Below are 10,309 nucleotides of genomic sequence, written 5' to 3'. Positions count from 1 at the left end.
AACTAAATAAGAACGTATGCTCGTTGCATATGCGCATTGAAATTATGGTACGCATAGAATACATTCACAATGTTAAGGCAGGTACTATATATGTTCATTCTTGCGAAAAAAAAATTATAGAAACCATTAAAGGCCGGTACTCTGTTCGGTTTTCGCGTTGAAACTCCATACAAAATTAAAAAATGCGAAAAACTAGCGAAATTTTTCCATTTGTGGTACTTTGTTTTTTTCGAGTTGAAAAACTGACGTTTCCCTGCCAACATTTTTTGAATTTGGGGACTCTTTTGAGAATCCCCACTACGTCGAAAACAATCATATACGACATCAAAAACTCGTCGGAAAAGCGCCGTCACTATTGAGAAGTTGTACCACGCCAAGTTACTACAAAAATGTTTCGCATGAGTGCAATTATTAGGTGCCTTTATAGATCAATTTAGAACGACGCCAATAAGGGACCCTCCAAACAATCAGAAAAAGTGCATTTTAAGATAGTTGCAAAAGAATCATTGTGGTCGAGTAAAACACGTTTGTTTAGATATTTATTAATTTGATTAAACATTTACAAATTCTTAAAAATATAACATTTATACCACTATCACATTACATTTAACATAATTTTTGGCATTAATGATGATGTTGAGTTACAAGTAGCGAGTTACATGTTGCTGCGTCTATCAACCAGTGTTTTTATTCCAAGGAGGCAGCGTGTCTGTAAAATATCTGAAAAACAATCACTTTATTCCATTTGGAAAATCACCACATTGTTCACCAACCCTGCCAACATTTTTTGAATTTGGGGACTCTTTTGAGAATCCCCACTACGTCGAAAACAATCATATACGACATCAAAAACTCGTCGGAAAAGCGCCGTCACTATTGAGAAGTTGTACCACGCCAAGTTACTACAAAAATGTTTCGCATGAGTGCAATTATTAGGTGCCTTTATAGACCAATTTAGAACGACGCCAATAAGGGACCCTCCAAACAATCAGAAAAAGTGCATTTTAAGATAGTTGTAAAAGAATCATTGTGGTCGAGTAAAACACGTTTGTTTAGATATTGATTAATTTGATTAAACATTTATAAATTCTTAAAAATATAACATTTATACCACTATCACATTACATTTAACATAATTTTTGGCATTAATGATGATGTTGAGTTACAAGTAGCGAGTTACATGTTGCTGCGTCTATCAACCAGTGTTTTTATTCCATGGAGGCAGCGTGTCTGTAAAATATCTGAAAAACAATCACTTTATTCCATTTGGAAAATCACCAAATTGTTCACCAATATACCTTTCACATTTTTAAGCGTATAATCTATGTTTTCAGAACTTTATTTTCGTTTTTATTTAATTAAAATATAACAAGCTGGTTGCGCTTGGCGTTTCACAAAAAAATGGCTTTTTTAACAGTAGGGATGGCAAATTACTTGCATGTACTTTTTGATGTACCTTTTCATGATGGTTGAAGTGACATTTACGAGTCTGTGGTAACGATGAGGTTGAAATGGAACTTTGAAATGCTGGCAGGGAATATACCTTTCACAATTTTAAGCGTATAATCTATGTTTTCAGAACTTTATTTTCGTTTTTATTTAATTAAAATATAACAAGCTGGTTGCGCTTGGCGTTTCACAAAAAAAATGGCTTTTTTTAACAGTAGGGATGGCAAATTACTTGCATGTACTTTTTGATGTACCTTTTCATGATGGTTGAAGTGACATTTACGAGTCTGTGGTAACGATGAGGTTGAAATGGAACTTTGAAATGCTGGCAGGGTTATAGCATGGCGCCATATGCATTGTGAATTAAGAAATAATTTATTTATTAAGACTATTTGTGTGGGTTTATAACACAAACACGGATTATATTTTTGTTCCGAAACTATACAAAGGATGAAAGGAGCAGCAGATCAATTGCCCCAGGAAAATAAAATGTTAATTTTGTAATAACAAACAGCAATCACCAACTTAATTCAATATCGCTCCCTGTAAAATAGAGCTCCAAGTTACCTAAATAAACACCGCTTTCTATGTGCGAAATAATGGTTTCTATAAAAATTTTTCGCAAGAATGAACATAGTACCGGCCTTAAGGTGGAATTACACACCATGCGTCAATCCGTACGTTGATGGAAGGGTTGATTTTTTCTGTTTGCGGCAGACTATTCGAGCTTTTGATTTGAAAGAGAAATTTCAAGTCTTCAATCATCGGACGCATTTAATGCATGGTATGTAATTCTACCTTTATTTCACACATAGAAAGCGGTGCTTATTTAGGTAACAGGGAGCGATATTTAATAATGAGCGATATGGAATTAAGTTGGTGGTTGCTGCTTGCTATTACAAAATTAACATTTTAATTTTCCTTGGGCAATTGATCTGCTACTCCTTCCCTGCCAACATTTTTTGAATTTGGGGACTCTTTTGAGAATCCCCACTACGTCGAAAACAATCATATACGACATCAAAAACTCGTCGGAAAAGCGCCGTCACTATTGAGAAGTTGTACCACGCCAAGTTACTACAAAAATGTTTCGCATGAGTGCAATTATTAGGTGCCTTTATAGATCAATTTAGAACGACGCCAATAAGGGACCCTCCAAACAATCAGAAAAAGTGCATTTTAAGATAGTTGTAAAAGAATCATTGTGGTCGAGTAAAACACGTTTGTTTAGATATTTATTAATTTGATTAAACATTTACAAATTCTTAAAAATATAACATTTATACCACTATCACATTACATTTAACATAATTTTTGGCATTAATGATTATGTTGAGTTACAAGTAGCGAGTTACATGTTGCTGCGTCTATCAACCAGTGTTTTTATTCCATGGAGGCAGCGTGTCTGTAAAATATCTGAAAAACAATCACTTTATTCCATTTGGAAAATCACCAAATTGTTCACCAATATACCTTTCACAATTTTAAGCGTATAATCTATGTTTTCAGAACTTTATTTTCGTTTTTATTTAATTAAAATATAACAAGCTGGTTGCGCTTGCCGTTTCACAAAAAAAATGGCTTTTTTAACAGTAGGGATGGCAAATTACTTGCATGTACTTTTTGATGTACCTTTTCATGATGGTTGAAGTGACATTTACGAGTCTGTGGTAACGATGAGGTTGAAATGGAACTTTGAAATGCTGGCAGGGTTTGATCCTTTGTATATTTTCGGAATAAAAATATGATCCGTGTTTGCTTTATAAACCCACACAAATAGTTTTAATATTTTTCTTAATTCACATTGCAAATGGCGCCATTCTATAAACGTTTCAACTCGAAAAAAAAACAAAGTACCACAAATGGAAAAAATCTCGCTAGTTTTTCGCATTTTTTGGTTTTGTATGGACTTTCAACGCGAAAACGGAGCAAAGTACCGGCCTTAAATGACCAACTGACTGCCCCTTCAAACAATCAGAAAAAGTGCACTTTAAGCTAGTTGTAAAATAATCATTTTGGTCAGGTAAAATACGATTGCCTAGATGTTTATTAATTTCATTAGACATCTATAAATATAACAGTAATACCACTATCACAACATATTTAACATATTTTTTTGCATTAATAATAGAATGATGTTGAGTTACATGTTGCAGCGTCCACACCCATAGAAAAATTATTACCATACAGGCTCAAATCGATACCGTACGTTATTGATAGTTAGCCAACCCCGTATGGTACAATATCAATACCGAATGGTACAGGCGGTACGCAAAGCATGATAGTGCCATTCGGTATTATGAAAGTACCAATATGGTATTGAAAATAATACCTAAGCGGTACTATTATTTATACCATAAAGGTATTGATGTATAAACAGTGCGGTATTACCAAATAACACCTAAATGGTATTGGTTTAATAATATTTAGTTTAATGAAACACACGTAAAATGTCTCTGTTACGTAGTTCATTTAATACATAACATACATACAAAAACCTAATTTCTCCATGCAAAGTTTTTCTCCCAATTCAGCTCCATGTCGCAATTCAGGCACTGCATCAAGTCAAGTCGTCTGTTGTTGTATTTGGAAGGTTTTTGTATATCAGTTGCGCATCTAATTAAAGGATGGTCGAATTAGAAAACATAAATAATGCTAAAAAAATATTATACTTACCTATACTTCGCTATGTTCACTGAATTCATTTAATTTCCGTTAGGTTATCCCAAACTATTGTTATTTACAAGCCGCATGAAAAAAAAAACTACCAAGGCGACCACCCTGCCAACATTTTTTGAATTTGGGGGCGCTTCTGAGAATCCCCACTACGTCGAAAACAGTCGTATACGATATCCAAAACTCCTCGGAAAAGCGCCGTCACTATTGAGATGTTGTACCACGCCAAGTTACTACAAAAAAGTATCGCATGAGTGCAATTATTAGGTGCCCTTCTGGATACATTTAGAAGGACGCCAATAAGATCCCCTTCAAACAATCAGACAAAGTTCATTTTAAGATAGTTGTAAAAGAATCAATGTGGTCAAGTAAAACACGATTGTTTAGATGTTTATTAATTTTATTAAACATTTATAAATTCTCATAAATATAACATTTATACGACTATCACATCACATTTAACATATTTTTATGCATTAATAAAAGATTGATGTTGAGTTACAAGTTGCATGTTGTAGCGTCTATCAGCCAGTGCCTTTATTCCCAATTGAGGCAGCGTGTCTGGAAAAATATTTGAAAAACTATTACTTTATTCTATTTAGAAAGTCAAAAATTGTTCACCAATATACCTTTCACAATTTTAAGCGAAATAACTATGTTTTCAGCACTTCACTATCATTTTTATTTAAATAAATTATAAGAAGCTAGTTGTGCTTGGTGTTTCACAAAATATAAAATGGCTCTTGTAACAATAGTGATGGCAAAATACTTTCATGCGAATAGTGATGGAAAAATACTATCACAGTTGACGATTGTTGCAGTGTCACTTACGAGTCCCATAAACATGCAGCAGTATCGATTAATGCGCTTTACAGTTATCAGTTATTCCGGACGGAATGTCGGTGTTTGTAAAGAATCTTACAGTGTGTCGGATCGATACGACTTGTCGGCGATGACTAAATAATCGGTAAATGTGTTATCGATCCCATAAACATGCAGCAATAATCAACCATTTATTTGTGGAATATTTGGAACAAATATTAACAATTTTTAAAAGCGATTAGCTGGTTTAAAATTTGTGTGCATTATGTTTCTCTACAAGTGTATACAGTGGGTAACGGTATAAGAAAGTCAGAAAATCCCACAATTTTTTTCTTATATGCGTTTTTTTCTTATAGACAATTATTGCATATAAGAAAAAAGTTTCTTATAAGCATACACATTTATATAAGAAATTTCTTATAGGAATTTATTTCACAAAAATCTCTTTTAGAAAAATGTAACAAAATTTCGGTCATAATTTTATTATATTTTTATTAAAAAAGGTAAAAATTAAAATTTAAGAACTCCGGTCTGAACAATTAGAATAAAATAAACAAAATCTTAGAAAATTCAGTCATGTATGTACCTTTTATAGGTGCTTAGTTTTACAGTATTGTGTGATACCACAAATTGTTTAGCTTCGATTTAAAAGAATATTAAAATAAAAAAATGACAAATAACTTCAATATAATAAAATAAACAAAACAAAAACAAATTCAGTATGTATGTACCTTTTAGAGGTACTTGGTTTCGTAGTATTTTCTAGTTCTCTAATTGCTTAAGTTCGATTTGAAATAATCTTTTATTTTTCTTTGAATTAATGTCCTATCTCTTTCGTCATATAAAATTTTTTCGAGGTTACAGATGTCGTCATTACACTCCATATATTGTTTTAGAACAAAGAGGGCTTGTAGAGCTTCTCCTCTGCTTGACTTAATTGTTTCCGATATCTCAACTTCTTCTTCTTCGAGTATTTCTTCTTCCTCTTCTTGTATTTCTTTAATTATTTCATTATCGCATAGCATACCAAAGCAGTCAGTGTTTTCCAAATCTGAAATTTCTTCGAAGAAAGATCTGTATTCTTCATCTAGTGGACTTTCAGTAGTTTCGATATTGTCTGTTTCGTTGTTCTTAAATATACCAGCCTTTTTGAAACATTTTTTTTATAGTCTGTGGTGTTACAAGCCACCATGAGCGTTTTGCGATATAAAACGCTCTTAGAATTGTTATGCTTTTTAAAAAATTTTGCATACGATCACCTTCAATTGCTGGTATTTGTTCTCGAATCAGGCATTTGCGATAATGAGCTTTGAATGACTGGATGATACCTTAAACCATAAATCAAAACAGTTATTAAAATGTGAATAAATATTGTACGCTCCCAATACAAACCTTGATCTAGAGGTTGAATTAAACTAGTGGTACATGGTGGCAGAAATACAATTTCAATATTTTCTGGTATAAAATCAAGTTTATGACATGAATTTTTCTCTTTTTCTTTTGTAATTTTACGTCTATTTCTTTAATTACTTCTGACCATATATCACGTGCCATCCAAGCCTTTTTGTTATATTTGTAAGGAATAGGAATGGTTTTGCCACGAAAACATCTTGGTTGTTTGTACTTTCCGATGGAATATACGTATTTGTCGGAACCTGTTGCATTACATATAAAAAGAAGTGTTATTCTGTCTTTCGGTGTCTTGAGTCCGTTGGTGTGCTCACCACTGTAACCAAATGATCCATTAGGCAGTGCCTTATAAAAAAGCCCAGTCTCATCTGCATTGTAAATATCATCCAATTCATATTTGTCCAACAATCGAGGCAATACATTTATTTTGAAAACATCAGCAGGGGCCAAATCACCACATTCGTCATCGAGTTCTGTTTCATATAGAGAAACATTTCGATCGCATTAAATTTTTGGATCACCGCATTCGATCGAAATTTATTTTGTCTACTACTTTTTTTTACATTGCTGTAAACATATGGTAATAAGAAATTGGAAGAGAGTAGAATTTCAAAATATTTTTTTGTTATCAAATTAGGGTATTTCTGAGATATTTATATTGTTTTTTTGTGTTAAAATATATGTGTAAAAATATATTATGAATCCAAGTGTTTTTTGGTTTTCCTCGTCTTCGGCTTCAGAGGATGAGTACAAAGGGGCATTACTAAGGAAAAATATTCATGACAAAAGCAGTCCTTTAGCATTGCCTGAAGTAGAGTAAGTGGTTCTATTTTGAAGTGAGTGTTTTTAACATCCATAGATTTAAAAAAGAGTTCTTGAAAAAATAAGTTTTTTTGAAGTGGCTACTGAGCATTCCTTTCTTTGATCCGTTTCCCTAAATGCAAGTAATATTATATTTTATTAAATGTATTTTGCCAGAATAGAATAATAATTACATTTTCACCAACTTTTTTCTTTTTGTTTACCTTTTTTCTGCTTAAAAATCACTACATACTTCGTTTTCGATAGCATGCTACCTATCGTGTTCAACTTCGAGTAGAAACAATTCGATAACGACTGCGGTGATCCGCGTAAACTAAATACGATGACGAAGTACTCGATTTCGACTGCGGTGATTTGGCAATTGTCCATTTCATTTCTTCTTCAACTATAAAACACTGTGGCATACAACTACTGATTTTCGTTCGCCTAAAACTATGCTCTATTTTTTATTATGAAACTATTGAGATATTGATTCAAAATCACCTTTCTGTATGCCTGGATTGTGAGTTTGCTAAGTATCTTTGCATTATGTAAGTTGTTAATTTAAGACGGTAGGTGGCGTTAAAAGCTAAAGAATTAAACATATTTCGGAGGAAAATTGTGAATGAGGGTAACAAACATTTTGGTTGATATTAGAGGTTAATAGTTATGTATATATTCCCAAGACATTATATATTGCGTTTGTATTAAGTTCACTTTAGATATATCTGCTAGAAAATGCTGAAATTTGTCATGAACTCATTATTATTGATTTACTATCGTACACCGATATCTCTGGTTTTCGAGATATCAATATGGGATTTTTGACGAGGCGAACGAAAATTCCACGAACAGGCAAATTTTCTTTTTGAAAAAATATATTTCGAAATTTGAAAGTCATTAATGATCAAAATGAATTGAATGAAAGTAAAATAAGCATTAGCTGTACACTTGGATAGATAAAAACATGTAAGGAAAGTCTAAAGTCGGGCGGGGCCGAATATTATTATATTAGTTAATTTTTTCTTCTATGGGCATTGTGGACATTTCAAAATGTGGAGTACAATTTGGTTAAATTTTTGCGCGAGGTAGTTCTTCTTATAAAACTGTTTACTTTTTTTCTGTAAGTCTGCATCCTAAATATAGGTGAAACTTATCGATGTATACTATATACCACTTCCTAGGAATATATCTTATTCTAGTAGTAAATAGATCATGAACATTACTAAAAATTCATAAATTTATAACAAGTATTTTGAAAAATGTAAACGTACATTTATTTTATGGAAAAGTCCATAAATTTTCAAAAATGTACAAATATATGTATCATTTGATATTTTATTTTTTTTTGTGTAGCCATCGATGGAAACTGAAGACATAGGAATTTAAAATGAAAGAGGTATAAACTATTGAGCAACATTAGCATATAATATACACTGAAAAACAGTGAACCCACCAGGAAGAAAAATTTTTGTTAATTTTAGAAAATTTAGATTATTTTTAAAAAATTTTAATTAAACATTATTACAAATGCTGGCATCACGCCGATATCACAAAAATAAGTAAATATATTTCGACAAATTCAAGAAAATGTATTTGATATAACTAATTGGAGTTCAAAATTGCAAAAATGCCTTCAATACGATACGAAGTTCAAGATGGGCGCATTTGTAGTAAAATTTACAAATTTAAGGAAATAATGAACTATTTTGTGAGAAGTAGGAATTTAGTAAATCTTTATGCTTCATGTATGCATAATTTTTTCCCCGTTTTTTAGTTCATTTAACTAACGTACGCAAAAAGTTATTAGAGTAAAGGAAACTTTCTCCAAACATAAAAATTCCATGAACTAAAATAATGTTAAATTGGCTTTAGTGAAATAGAGAGTTCACTTTTTTTTGGAGTGTATAACAAGTGCCTTTCAATACCGCGAGTTATAATTACTGGATATGTTTAAAATAATTTCACGTCTTTACAAACCGATCAATAACTAAAGTGGAGTCTTGGGCAAATATTTGGATGTGGTACAAATCAGAGATGGTCTGTATCAAAATTTTTTAGGTTTGCGACTGTCGCAAAATTGTAAACGTCGTAAACGTCACATACGCGTCGTAAATGTAGAAAAGTAACAAAAGTCGCAATCTCAAAATACTTTAGTCACGTCTGAAGAATCATAGAATCGAATTCGCTGATTCTTCAGAATGTTCACAATTTTCGGTTTTAGTCTCACATTTTCCCTATTGCCTTTTGCACGAGTACATATTTAAATTCTGTCTCCTGTCCAATATAAATTCTTTAAATTCTGTCTCCTGTCCAATATAACCCCAAGGTATTTTGCACACTCACCAACGGGAATTTCGATACCACCTAAGAAAATAGGCTTGAACCGACAACTTTCACAAATTTCTGCAGAAACTCACAGCGAATGCTGTCAAACTAAATTAAAAAATGTTCAGAATTTCTTCTATTTAAAATTAAGTTTTCTACAGTAGGTTTACGACTTTTGCGACATACGTATTATATCGTCGCAAATATATTGTTACGTTTTTATATTGAGGCGTGTTTAATAACCCGATAATTAAAACACAGTCCTTTTCAAATAACGACAATCTACAATTTATTAGTTTAACTGATGGCTTCACTTATTTGCTCTACGATGTGTACTGTATAAACTTTAGCTTACGACTGACTTGACTGCTCCCTCCGCCAGGGGCTTATATACCGTGATTTGACGATTTCGAAAATTCTGGATAGTCTGGCCTACAACCATCTAGAACTATCTTGTACAATTTATCTAACACCACATATTCAACTGGTTATCTTCATTGCCTACAGCCATCTGGAATATTCTATCGGCGTTACTTTATAGGTGATATGGCACACATACTTTTAGGCTTATGCTAATAATCTAGTGCATTCTACTAGATTAGGTAGATGTCGTGCAGGCATAAAACAAAAGGCGATACTTTTACAATGAACGATTGGAAACACAAAAGATGTTTAAGAAAGTACTAGAAAATAAAGAAATGACTCTAACAAGTTATGACGTAATTTTATCGTTACAATTTGAAATTTAAATTAACGTAAACTAATTTAAATAAACTTAAATCTAGAAATATCACATTCGTAACACTGCCTCCCGCTTAAGCCT

General features: G+C 32.3%; 4 long non-coding RNA genes across 4 annotated transcripts; all 4 read right to left on the bottom strand.

The window, feature by feature from the left end:
• Positions 1 to 506: 506 nt before the first annotated feature.
• On the bottom strand, positions 507 to 1,783 carry LOC142219780 (uncharacterized). The gene is made up of 2 exons (XR_012717767.1): positions 1,544 to 1,783; positions 507 to 720 (listed from the first exon to the last, which is right to left on the bottom strand). It is a non-coding gene; the product is annotated as an uncharacterized LOC142219780 (long non-coding RNA).
• Positions 1,028 to 1,537, bottom strand: LOC142219779 (uncharacterized). The gene is made up of 2 exons (XR_012717766.1): positions 1,299 to 1,537; positions 1,028 to 1,241 (listed from the first exon to the last, which is right to left on the bottom strand). It is a non-coding gene; the product is annotated as an uncharacterized LOC142219779 (long non-coding RNA).
• An 868-nt stretch (positions 1,784 to 2,651) lies between the features above and the next one.
• On the bottom strand, positions 2,652 to 3,419 carry LOC142219778 (uncharacterized). The gene is made up of 2 exons (XR_012717765.1): positions 2,923 to 3,419; positions 2,652 to 2,865 (listed from the first exon to the last, which is right to left on the bottom strand). It is a non-coding gene; the product is annotated as an uncharacterized LOC142219778 (long non-coding RNA).
• Positions 3,420 to 4,504: 1,085 nt separating this feature from the next.
• On the bottom strand, positions 4,505 to 5,424 carry LOC142219777 (uncharacterized). Its single transcript, XR_012717764.1, has 2 exons — positions 4,755 to 5,424; positions 4,505 to 4,686 (listed from the first exon to the last, which is right to left on the bottom strand). It is a non-coding gene; the product is annotated as an uncharacterized LOC142219777 (long non-coding RNA).
• Positions 5,425 to 10,309: the final 4,885 nt, after the last annotated feature.

Source organism: Haematobia irritans, chromosome 1, assembly GCF_050003625.1.
Source record: "Haematobia irritans isolate KBUSLIRL chromosome 1, ASM5000362v1, whole genome shotgun sequence".
Classification (NCBI taxonomy): domain Eukaryota; kingdom Metazoa; phylum Arthropoda; class Insecta; order Diptera; family Muscidae; genus Haematobia; species Haematobia irritans.
The sequence above is the reverse complement of the archived record's forward strand: the minus strand, read 5'-3'. Positions and strand labels throughout refer to the sequence as shown.